Source organism: Cryptomeria japonica, chromosome 8 (assembly GCF_030272615.1).
Source record: "Cryptomeria japonica chromosome 8, Sugi_1.0, whole genome shotgun sequence".
NCBI classification, from domain to species: Eukaryota; Viridiplantae; Streptophyta; class Pinopsida; order Cupressales; family Cupressaceae; genus Cryptomeria; species Cryptomeria japonica.
Window position 1 is genome coordinate 354913449 of NC_081412.1, and position 11963 is coordinate 354925411.

At 38.6% G+C, this 11963-nt stretch overlaps 1 protein-coding gene across 4 annotated transcripts in view; it reads right to left on the reverse strand.

The window, feature by feature from the left end:
- LOC131045319 (nuclear pore complex protein NUP54) overlaps nt 1–6344 on the reverse strand; it is a 73539-nt gene extending 67195 nt beyond the window's left edge. Inside the window, exon 1 of one of the 4 annotated variants that reach the window (XM_057978892.2) lies at nt 5993–6325. The gene's annotated coding sequence lies outside the window, so the exon portion shown is untranslated. Of the gene's footprint in view, nt 1–5992 lie in introns of all 4 variants that reach the window. The other 3 variants (XM_057978894.2, XM_057978893.2, XM_059209545.1) reach the window with 3 other exon arrangements.
- Nucleotides 6345–11963: the final 5619 nt, after the last annotated feature.

The window sequence follows — 11963 nt, forward strand, 5'->3', positions numbered from 1 at the left end:
AGTGTGGGGGAGTCAAAAGATGGGGCGAAGATTTTATCTCAAAAGCTTTTGCAAGATTCCTTCCTTGGGGAATTGGAGATTGTCCTCGCCAATGTGGATAAGAATTTGAGGGCTCCTCTCCTGCAAGATTATTTTGTTGATCGGCGCCAAGGGAAAGAGGTGCCCAAGCTGCCAATCCTTTCCACCTTTGAGCCGGAGGTCTTTGAAAATCGCAAGCCAACCATAAACAGGAACATGGTCTTTCTGAAAAAGTTGGCAAGGATCACTACGAATGGAGGGGATTGGATTAAGGAGTTTATCAAGGCTGAAGGTCTAGACAGCAATGATGAGGAGGAAGATGCCGGTGCAGTCATCGAGGAGGTGCTACCAAAAGGGGTCGTGGATGCAGGACCTGGTCATGAGCACTATGGAGCCGAGTGTCTAGTTCGTGCCTAAAGTGAGGGCAAGAAAAAGATAAACATTGAGTAATGCTAGTGTCATTATGCTGTTTGGTTGTATATCCCTCATAATATATGCAAGGTTTAGTTCCTATACTAGTATACGCCCTTGATTTGGGTTTATTTTCCTGTTTTGGACTCTTGTGGGCACCATTTTGTTGCTGGATGTGCCACATTTTGTCTTCAGTGGCATAGGGTAAATAGGGTCCAATCCCTATATGATTTTGCTATATCTAGACAACAAGGCATTAACTGTCAAATACTGCATTGTAAATTTTCTCCGATATAACACATAGGGTGCTGCCCCATAAGCAGCTATTAGTCTGCCAAAAAATAAAATAACAGCCACATTCAACCTTTCTCTAACTTCGAAGCATACAATCTATGTGTTGTTCGGCGTTTCCCCTCTCTATTGCCCTATCTCCTTAACTCTTCGGTTCATTTCTGTTTTTGGAATGAGTAAAACAAGTTCGTAGTTGAGCTCCACCTGCTGCTACAGCTGTCTATGAACAATAACTGGCCTCACTTGCTCCTAGCCGTAAATATTTGTCATGAATATATTGCGGTAGTGCTACATTCGGATGCTTTTTTCTCCTCTCACTTGAAAACCCCAAAAAAAGCTTTTTTTTTAAATGCATTTTAGTAAAAGAAATAAGATGCCCTTTATCCAAGCAAATTTTGGGCAAATTTCAACGATTATTTTTTTCATGTTTTGGAGTTTGCCAAGTTTCAAACTTCATGGCCAATATTCAGCGAATCTCGTGACATAGTTTGCCTGTTAGAGTAATCTTTTATTAGCTAATAATTATTTATTTAATTAAATTAGTCTATTATACTCTATGCTTAAGCTAAACTTAGGAATCTTATAATTCTTTAGGGTTTTCTCCTTTAGGGTTTCGAGTATCCTTTTATAAGGATTCTCTCTTTGTATTTTCATAACAATTGTAATTATTGAATTGCATTATTGTTGCACAATCAATATGACTCCTCTTTTCTGGATCTCTAAATTTTGACCTCCATAGCTTTTTTGCTTCTCTCCTTCTGTGACAGGTTTACATGCAGGTGATCTTTGGGAGCTGTAGAGTTGATTTTTCCTCAACTCCAATATGGTATCAGAGCTCTAGATCTGCATGCCCCTGTTCTCTTCATGAGAGATTTTGGGCCTTGTTCTTCAAATCTGTGTATTCGGGGTTTTGTGTAGTTGTTTTTTCCATTTCTGGGGGTAGCTGATTTTTTGGTACATTTTGGCGCCAAAAGGACCTCACAGATGGATTCAGAAGGCTAATTCCATGAACTTTGATATATAATTTGTCTATTTTCGGTGATAGGGGCATCTGGGGCATGATTTTTTATTGGTGCGTTTATCAAGGCACAAAAATCCATACAGCTGTACTTGCAAATGCGTCAGAAAATTTTCGTCAAAAAATATATATATATATATATATTTTTTAACCCTCTTTATGCCCTACAAGAGGGGTTTTTTTTCTTTTGGCCGTAACTTGGTCATACGAAGGCGCTTTTTCAAAAACTTTGTATCGTCGAAAAGCTCTTTCCGATCTCTATCCAGATCTAGAGGTTTGAACTTTTGATTTTGTTTTTTTGATGACGTTTTTTGCTGTCAAAGCCAGAAGTTCCTTTTTGCACTTCGGGAGACATAACTTGAGCATCTGAACTCTGTTTTTCGAAAACTTTATATCATTGGAAAGCTTGTCTTGTGTTTTTTCCATTCATATGAGTTCTCTTTCCAGATTCTACTCCAGGTATATTTTATTCAATTTTTTGTTTTTCAGCACTCTAGTGAATATCTTGGATGTTTCAGGTCCTGGGATCTCTTTCTTTGAGTAGGATGTCTCGTATTTGGCTATTATTTTTGTTTCCAATCTTCTGTCTCTTCTGATCATTGTAGCATTTTATTTATGCAAACACACTGAGATAAAGTGCCACCATGCATTGTAAACTTAGGATCTTGCACATCTTGTGCCTTATTGTACATACACTACTTATAAAGTGCCATGGGGGGTTGTGATGAATACTAAGAGGGGGGGGTGAATTAGTATGCCCAAAAACTTAACCAAACTCTTAAGCAATTTTACTGCAGACCGGTATAATAGTTTAGACAACAAACCGGTTAAAACACTGATAAGCCAAATAGCAAATAAAGCATTCACCCAAATAAGCACAATCACCATAACACAGGATATTTTGACGTGGAAACCCAAATGGGAAAAACCACAGTGAGTAAAACTCACAAGTCAACTATCTACAAAATAGTAACCAAACCGGTTAAGGCCTTACAAAGTTCTTCACCAAAACAGATCCCGTTAGGAATCCAGATCTCTATTAGGAGATAAGTCCTGTTAAAGACTACCCTGTTAAAGGATTTCAGATCCACAACTATGAACCACCTTGTTAGAGGATTTACAAAAGGCTTGACTGGGCCTACCCGGTTAAGGGTTTCAGACTTGTCGAAGAGATTAGTAATCAACAAGTGAATGATCTAGAAAGTAGCACACAATGCTTGATTAGATCCTTGACTGCTCTCTATTAATGCATTGCAGCATTACTTCAGTCTTCTATCCTTTTCATGTTTAATCTCTATCGCACGATGCTTCTATAACAACTTCTCTCTTCAATATACACACACGCACACTCAAAAACCCTAGACATGATGTCCTTAAATAGGAAACCGATTTCATGTCGGTCCAATGAGATTGGATTACAATTTCCTAGGTTCAAAGCATCTAGACACATTTGGTAACACGGCACAGAAGCACCGCCAAAGTGTCAGTGGATGATAACTCATCACACTCAACAATTTTACTGGTTTAACACAGTATACCGATTACCGATAAACAAAAATTGGTAAACTGGAACATAGTGTTCCGATCAGAAAGATTAACTGTCGCTGGGGGTCCTCGTTCCACTTGAGGTCTTCAGTCATGCTTTGACCAGTAAGCATCTTCTGCAAAACACCGATAGTCTTCTATAAACAAAGACTATACATTCAATGGCATATAATACCGGTGTGAACAATACAACACATATAGCCGGTGGAGAATAACTCATACATAAAATAAGTGTGTCCATCAATGACAATCACAACTAAAAATCATCAAAATACCAACAGGTTGATGTTTGCCTTTTGTTTGTCATCAACCTTTGTCAAGTGAGTGTTATTTCCATGACATTAGCCTTATGATGTGTGTCAAGTGAGTGTTCCTTCCACGACACTATGTACTTTCTCTGCACCTTCAATGTTCCTGGTTCTTCGTCATGCAGTTCTTGTGGCCATTCTTTTCAGTGTACCTGTCCCTCTCCCTTTTCAGCATTATGGGGAGGTTTGTCTTGTTGGTTCTAATGCTTCCTTGGTTCGATTGATCAGCTCTTCAGGCTTTGGTGCTTCATGCCATCTATATCTTCGAGTTCAGTTGTTTGCCTTTGTTTGCCATCTGATTCGAGTAGTGTCATTTGAGGGCACTCGTGCAGATTACAGTCTTCTCTACTTGGTCATGTTCTATTTCAGTGGAGGTTCTTCGGATCAGCAGTTACTTTTCGACAGTGTTTGCAGCTATTTCATGCCTCAGTGGTGTTCTTCAAGCTTTTTTTTTGTTCCTATCTTCTGGAACACTCTTGTTTGTAAGCTTGTTAGTCCTTCACTTGAGCAATCATCTCTTTTTGGAGAAGTGTTTTGTTCCCACAAGGTTTTCTCTTTTTTCTCCACTTTACAGAGATTTTATTGTACTTGGATACCTCATTAGGCCTAGTTGCCGAGACCCATTGTTGCTTTCCTCCATTTTTTTACATGTTTTTTTAGTCCTTGGTTGTTTTTTAGCTACTCCCTAAGTTCATCTTAAGGGGGCGTGTTAGAGTAATCTTTTATTAGCTAATAATTATTTATTTAATTATTAGTCTATTATACTCTATGTTTAAGCTAAACTTAGGAATCTTATAATTCTTTAGGATTTTCTCCTTTAGGGTTTTGAGTATCCTTTTATAAGGATTCTCTCTTTGTATTTTCATAACAATTGTAATTATTGAATTGCATTTTTGTTGCACAATCAATATGACTCCTCTTTTCTGGATCTCTGAATTCTGACCTCCATAGCTTTTTTGCTTCTCTCCTTCTGTGACAGGTTTGCATGCAGGTGATCTTTGGGAGTTGTAGAATTGATTTTTCCTAAACTCCAATACTACCACTATCTAAATGGGAGCTTCAGAATGGGGTATGGACATCCATCAAAACATAAAAGACAAGAAAAATTTTGTTAGATGTTGTAGTTACAATTGTCCCGTTGAAATGTCTGCACAATGTGGGAGCATGGAAATTGCATACAAAGTGTTTACAAAATGCTTCTAAGACATGCGGTCTCATGGATTGAAATGATTGCAGAATATGCACAATAAAAATTTGCCAAAAAGCATCTAGAAACATTCAAGCGAATGCGATTGGCGGGGTGTAAAGCCTGAGTCAACCTCTGCTAGCATTCTTCCCACCTGTGCCAAAATAGGAACTTCGGAACAGTGTATGAACATCCATGAAATCATAATGAAAGGGGAACTTTTGTCATGTGCTATAGGGCAGTTACGTGTTATAGATGCAGCTGCCCTGCTAGACACGCATGCCAAATGTGGAAACATATGCAGGGCATGAAGAACTACATAGGAATTTCAGGACAACGATCAATGCAAAGGCTACATAAAAGATGAACGTAAAACTGATAACTGGTTAAAAGTCATTGAATATCTATGAATTTTTGCTTTCTCTAACATGAATTCCACAGAATTTCAAATCCAGTTAGAATGAGAACCAGCAGCAAAATCCAATCAATCTAGCATAGTTCAACAGAATTTCATCTCAATTAAAAAGTGTAAAAATCATAAGTCGAGGCTGTAAAACAGTAGCTGGAAACCACAGACAAAAATTCAATTGCAGTAATCTCTTGTATGCTTTTAGGCCCATTTTTTCCATTGAGACAACATTGTATGTACTGTTGCATGAATTACATAAGTTGTAAAGGGATAATGAAGTACAGCTGTCTGAGCTTTTCCTGCCAAGATGCATATAAGACCATTCAACGTATTTCAGTACAAACAAACCCTAAAACACTTTATTATTGTAGCCATATGATTTCTACAGTCCATAATGTTATTGAACTTAGCTTCCGGTATTAACTTTGTGTGTTTTATTATTGTATTGTGACACGTGTTATCCCTCACAATTAGGGTTAGTACACAAACTAAACATACATTTATATATAAACAAGTATGTCTATTTGTGTTTTGCAATGAATGCAAAATAGAAAACAAATATAGAAGCTTTTGAAATCCTGAAGGATTGGGATTTATATTTAAATAACCCAAAGAATACAGAACAGAACAAAACGAACAAAAAAATGAAAACCACGACGCTTTAGACTGGTTAGCAGAAACCACTGAAAGTAATGCACAATGCAAATGTTAACAGTATTCCCTGAACCGATCGTGTGGCATTCATAAAATCATGAAAAACAAACAAAAGAATGCATATTTATATCACAGTTTAAAAAAAAAGTTACCTCATTTTGCCGAGCGCAGGAGAATATTTGACCTCTGCGGTTTATCTTGCCGCAGAAACGATAACACCAATAACGAAAACAGACGGCCCACCCGAACCGCAGCAGAGTTGTGGACAAAATCGTCAAAACCAGTGGCAAGTTTAAAAATCAGCCGTTCACTGTTGGCGAAACAATATTTTAAAAACATTTATGTTGCAGGGCAAGCAAAAATATCTTTGTCTCCAAAAACAATCGAACTATGACTTGCTGCAGTTTTCCATTTCAGATCGCGAGTGGTCGTATTAGTTTACTCAAATTGATTAATTTAACACGCACTCTATTAATTTCAACTTCAATCTTTGAAATTGGATTTAATCCTTTCCTAGATAATTTCTAGTTCGGGTGGGAAAACAACATAAATTTCATCTTTTATATTCAAAATTCAAATTCTACGTTAGTCCAATTTATTAGATTTATCTAATTATTATGTTGATTTCGACAATAAAACTTTCACGTCATGTGTAAAAGGCATTATCTTAAGGCATTAAGTTATTTTCTTCATTATTCAAAATTACTAGTTTCTAACATCATATTTTTTTACTTTTTTTTTAAATCTAACATTAACCATAACCCACATAACTTCTGGGAATGGAGCTGGGAGGAGTAGGAAGCAGCAATGGGAGAATTCAAAATTCAAATTCTCTGAAAGGCGGGAACTCTTGTTCGAATGGTGGGAGCGGCCAGAACGAAGGAGTTGGTCCTATGGGAGAGAAGGACAAGCCTCCGGATATTTCGAACATTGTTGACATTCCGCAGACTGGTGGGAGTGGCCAGATCGAAGGAGCTAGTCCTATGGGAGAGAAGGACAAGCCTCCGGATATTCCAAAGGTTGTTGACATTCCGCAGACTGGTGGTATTCTGCCACAGAAGAAAGTGGGTTCTGGGTTTTCGGGGGAGGGGTCCAGCGGGGGGTCCAGCCCACATGAAGAGACCTTGGAGAACGGAAAAGAATCTAGAAAATGGTCATCCCTTTTTGGAACAAAACCATCTGGTAAATCCTATTTACCTCCGGTCAAGAATATTTCTGATCTAACCGGTGGAAAGTTCGCTATCTCTATCCCTAATCTAGTTCTGGATCATAATATAAACAGCATGTCAAACTCCCTGGTAGAAAAATTTATGGGTTCGCGCCCAAACATCGAAGTTGTAAGGGCTTACGTCAAACGGAAATGGGCTCTGAAGGGTAACGTTGAAATCTCGGCATTGCCTAAGGCCTCCTTTCTTTTACTTTCTCGTGTCAAGAAGATAAATTAAGGATACTTTGTGGTAGTCCTTGGATGGTAGGAAGGACAACCTTGGTTCTTCGGAAATGCCATCCGAATCTGAACATGAATGACTCTCTTTTGGCACGAGTTCCAGTTTGGGTAAAGTTACCAGGTCTACCTCTTGAATATTGGGCAGAAAGCATCTTTTCAGGAATAGCAAGCTCCTTTGGTGAACTCCTCTCTATAGACCCAGTCACAGCATCAAAAAGGAGACTCACTCACGCTAGGTTTTGTGTAGGGATAGCCCATGATGCTGATATGCCGGAACAGATAGGTATAGTGTCAAAGTTGGGGACATGGAAACAACAAATAGAATATGAATCTATCCCCTTTGCCTGCTTCCATTGCAAGAAAGTAGGTCACTGGGCAAAATCTTGTCCTATCAAGCCTAAAGGAGAGCTCAAGCAGACTAAACCCCCGGGTGAAAGTAAAAAAGTTCCAGAAAAAAAGGTATGGCAAGTTAAAAACTCGAAAAATAAGGAAGCTGACTTTGTTGACAACAACTGTTTTGAACCCTTGGGGGGAAATAAGGAAGTGGTCTCCTCAACTTCCATCTCCAACCTTCCAATCCAGGAAGTATTGAGGAATGAGTCAACAAAAGTTAACAACCCCTTGATAGAGCAGATCCGAATAGAGGAATTGAAAGAACAGACTATATCTTCAAAAGGACACAGCCGAAGTGGTAATTGCTGATACTTTTGCTGGTAAAGAAATGCAAAAGAAAGAGGAACAACCTAAGGAAGGGGAGATCACTGGCTCCCAAGAAGAAAAGACTGACTCTTCCCCGCTTACGATCAGTTCTAAAATGCAAGAAGCCCAAAAATGTGCTATACTGGGTATGAACCTTTCGGATTCATATCAAAATTTAAAAATAGTAAATAGTGCATTACATGATTCTAGATTCCCTAATTGGGGCAATGAAGATGAAATATCCAGACTCCTCAGTAATCCTGAAGCAATTCTCGAGAAAGAAGCTGACTGAAAAATACCAAAATATAGGAACAAGAAAGGATCCACTCCCTCGGCTTCTCAAGTAAGGAAATCCAGCAGAATAGCTCAAGTTGATGTTGGGTACATCTCCTCTTCCCCAGGTTGACCTTCTAACCACAAAGTCAGAGACAAGGAGACCAGTAAGAACATTGTAGATGGGACTCAGAAGACTCTTAAGTAAATATGAAGATTATCTCTTAGAATATTAGGGGACTTAATAATCCTCATAAACATGATATTATTAGGAATATGATAAGGGATAGTAAACCTGATGTTTTTCTAATTCAAGAGACCAAAATGAGTAGAGAAAAAGTTGAATCTCTGAAGTTTTTTAAAAATGGGAGTATCAATGGTGGAAGCTCGGAAGGTGCTTCGGGAGGCATAGCTACTATGTGGAATCTCAATAGTGTCAAAGGCCATGTTCTTATTCAAGAAAAAAAATTCGCTTGCATTAGATTTGAGCATTTAAAAGATGGAACATCATGGGTCCTCACCAACATATATGCACCCAACACCTTGAAAGCAAGAAACTCCTTCTGGAAAAAACTTATAGAAACTAGGGACAACTTCAAGAATCTTAGCTGGTTGGTCATTGGAGACTTTAATACTCCTTTGAGAGAGGAGGAAAAATTTGGTGGAAGCCCTTCTCAATTGGAAAGTAGGTTGGCCCTTATGGATTTCATAAATACTCAGGCTCTCAATGATGTGGAGATACAGGGATGCAATTACACATGGACTAATAGGAGAACTGGCAATGATCTTATCCAAGTTTGCCTTGACAGGGCTCTTGTTTCTGATGACTGGTTCAGGCATTACTTCTGCTCCCTATCTGCCCACATCCGGGTTGGGTCTAATCATTTTCCCATCACTCTCTTTGCTGACCCAATTAATAGAAGAAGACATTTTCCTTTTAGATTTGAAAAAATGTGGACTCATCACCCTGATATTACTTTTAATATTCATAAATGGTGGAATATCTAAGTTGAGGGCACTGCTATGTACAGAGTTGTGAAGAAACTCAAAAGTGTTAAGGACAATATAAGACTCTGGAATAATTCCAGCTTCGGGAACATTTTTGAGGCCAAAGGTAAAGTCCAGGATGACCTTAAGAAAATACATGTCCAAATTCAGAAGGATGGTTTCTCTACTGTGTCTATTGCTGAAGAAAATGAGACCCTTAAAAAATACCATGAAATCATTGCTAAAGAGGAAACTTTTTGGAAGCAGAGATCAAGATGCACTTGGCTAAAGGAAGGAGATAGGAATACAAGATTCTTTCATATGTCGACTATCAAACATAAAGCGGCAAACATGATTACTAAACTGGTAGTGGACAATGGGGAGCTGGTTAAGGAGGAAGAGATAAGGAATGAGGCCAAAAGGTACTTTTCAGATCTTCTGAGGAGGGATCACAAGTTGGATGCTGATGCTCAATCTTCTTTTCTTCAAAATATTCCTTGCCTCATTGATGAGCAGATGAATGCCTCCCTTTCTTCCATACCTTCGAACTTGGAAATCAAAAGTGTTGTTTTTTTCTTTTGATGGTAATAAAGTTCCCGGTCCAGATGGCTTTCCCATGTTCTTCTTTCAATATTTCTGGGACATTGTAGGGAAAGATGTTTCCAACGGAGTCAAGGAGTTTTTTGGGGATAGAAGACTTTTGAAAGAAATTAATGGCACTTTCATTGCACTAATTCCCAAAATCCAAGGTGTTGACTCTATGGACAAGTTCAAACCAATCAGCTTATGTAATTCTTTTTATAAGATTATCTCCAAGGTTCATACCACCAGAATCCTGACTGTCCTTCCCTCTTTGATTAATCATCAGCAAAATGGTTTTGTCCCAGGAAGACAAATTCTTGACTCCATTATTACTGTCCATGAGAATATTCATTCTCTTGTAAGGGCTAAGAAACAAGGTCTCATCCTCAAGCTTGATCTCTCTAAGACCTATGACCAGGTTGATTGGTCTTTTCTTGTGAAGGTTCTTGTGGCTTATGGTTTCTCCACCAAATGTGTTGACCTCTTTAGTCAGCTTATTACCTCAGCCTCTTTTGTTGTTCTTGTCAATGGATATCCATCCCCCTTCTTCCAAGCATCTAGAGGATTGAGGCAAGGGGATCCCATTTCCCCTATCCTCTTCATTATTATGGCTGAATGTTTTGGTAGGTATATGGAAAGCATGGTGATGTGAGGATCTTTTAAGGGACTTCAACCTTGTTTAGCTGATCATACTTGCTCTCATCAACAGTTTGTGGACGATACCATTGTCATGGGGGAATCAAGTATCTCAGAAGCTAGAACCTTTAAGGACACTCTTTGTAAGTTTGTCTCTGCATCTAGTCAGCTCATTAATTGGGTCAAAAGCAAAGTTTTTTCCATCAATACACCAGAGAGAAGATAACACAGAATCAGCAGAATCTTGGAATGTCGGATTGCTGATCTTCCTGCCACTTATCTTGGCCTCCCCTTGGGCATTGCACCTCCTGATTCTTTTTAGAGCTCTCTGGTGGACAAATTTCATAAAAAGCTAGCTGGATGGAAAGGAGCCCTTTTAAGTCAGGCTGGAAAGCTTCAACTTCTGAAAGCTTCTCTTCAAAGCATACCTATCTATGCCCTTAACCTTTTCAGAATTCCAGTAAAGTATGATGATGCAATTGAGAAAATTCAAAGAAAATTTCTCTGGTCAGGGGTTGAGGAAAAGAAAAGAATGTCTCTTGTGGCTTGGGATCAGGTATGCAGACCGAAAAGTAAAGGAGGTCTAGGCCTGAGAAGAATCTGGACCCTAAATGAAGCTCTCTTGTCTAAACAGGTTTGGAGAATGTTCCACTCATATAGTGAATGGTGTAAAATCTGGAGAAGTAAGTATTCTCTTCTGTCATCTTCTCTTTCCTCTTTAATCAATTCTGACATTAGTATGAATGGGTCCCATATCTGGAATCATGCCTCTAAGTGTAGAGACAACATTGCTAAAGGGGTTATATGAAAAATAGGCAATGGTAGGAAAGTTAAATTCTGGGAAGATCCCTGGCTTTTTGATAAATCTTTGATTGATATCCCAGGATGGGCCCCTTATGCCTCCTCCTGTATTAGAACGTTTGGTCCTTTAGTTGAAGGGTATTGGATACGTAATAAATGGCAAAACATTGAAAGTATCCACCCAAACCTTATTAAGCTTAAAAACCATATGTCATCAGCCTGGTTGAATAAAGAGGAAGACTCCCTCATTTGGAAATATGAACCTAAAGGTAATATTATTGTCTCTTCAATGTATGGTGTTCTCTCCCCTGCCCCTTCTGAAAATCCTTTTTGGTCTAAAGCATGGATAAAGGGTTTGATCGCTAAAATCAACTTTTTCTATTGGACTATTCTTCAAAATAAAATCTTGACCTTAGATAATCTCAAGGGCAGAGGATTTGCATTCCCTAATAGATGTGCTCTGTGTCTTGAGGAGGAAGAGTCTGTAGACCATCTGGCCATCCACTGTTCCTATTCTGCTTCAATATGGGAAAGATTTCTTAAGAGTTTTTGCATTGATTGGGTGTTTCCTAACACTATCGGTGAATTGTTCTACTCCTGCAATTATCATTGGTCTAACTCATTTTTGAGATCTATGTGGCAGCTATCACTCCCTCACATTTTGTGGGGGTTATGGAAAGAAAGAAACAATCGTATTT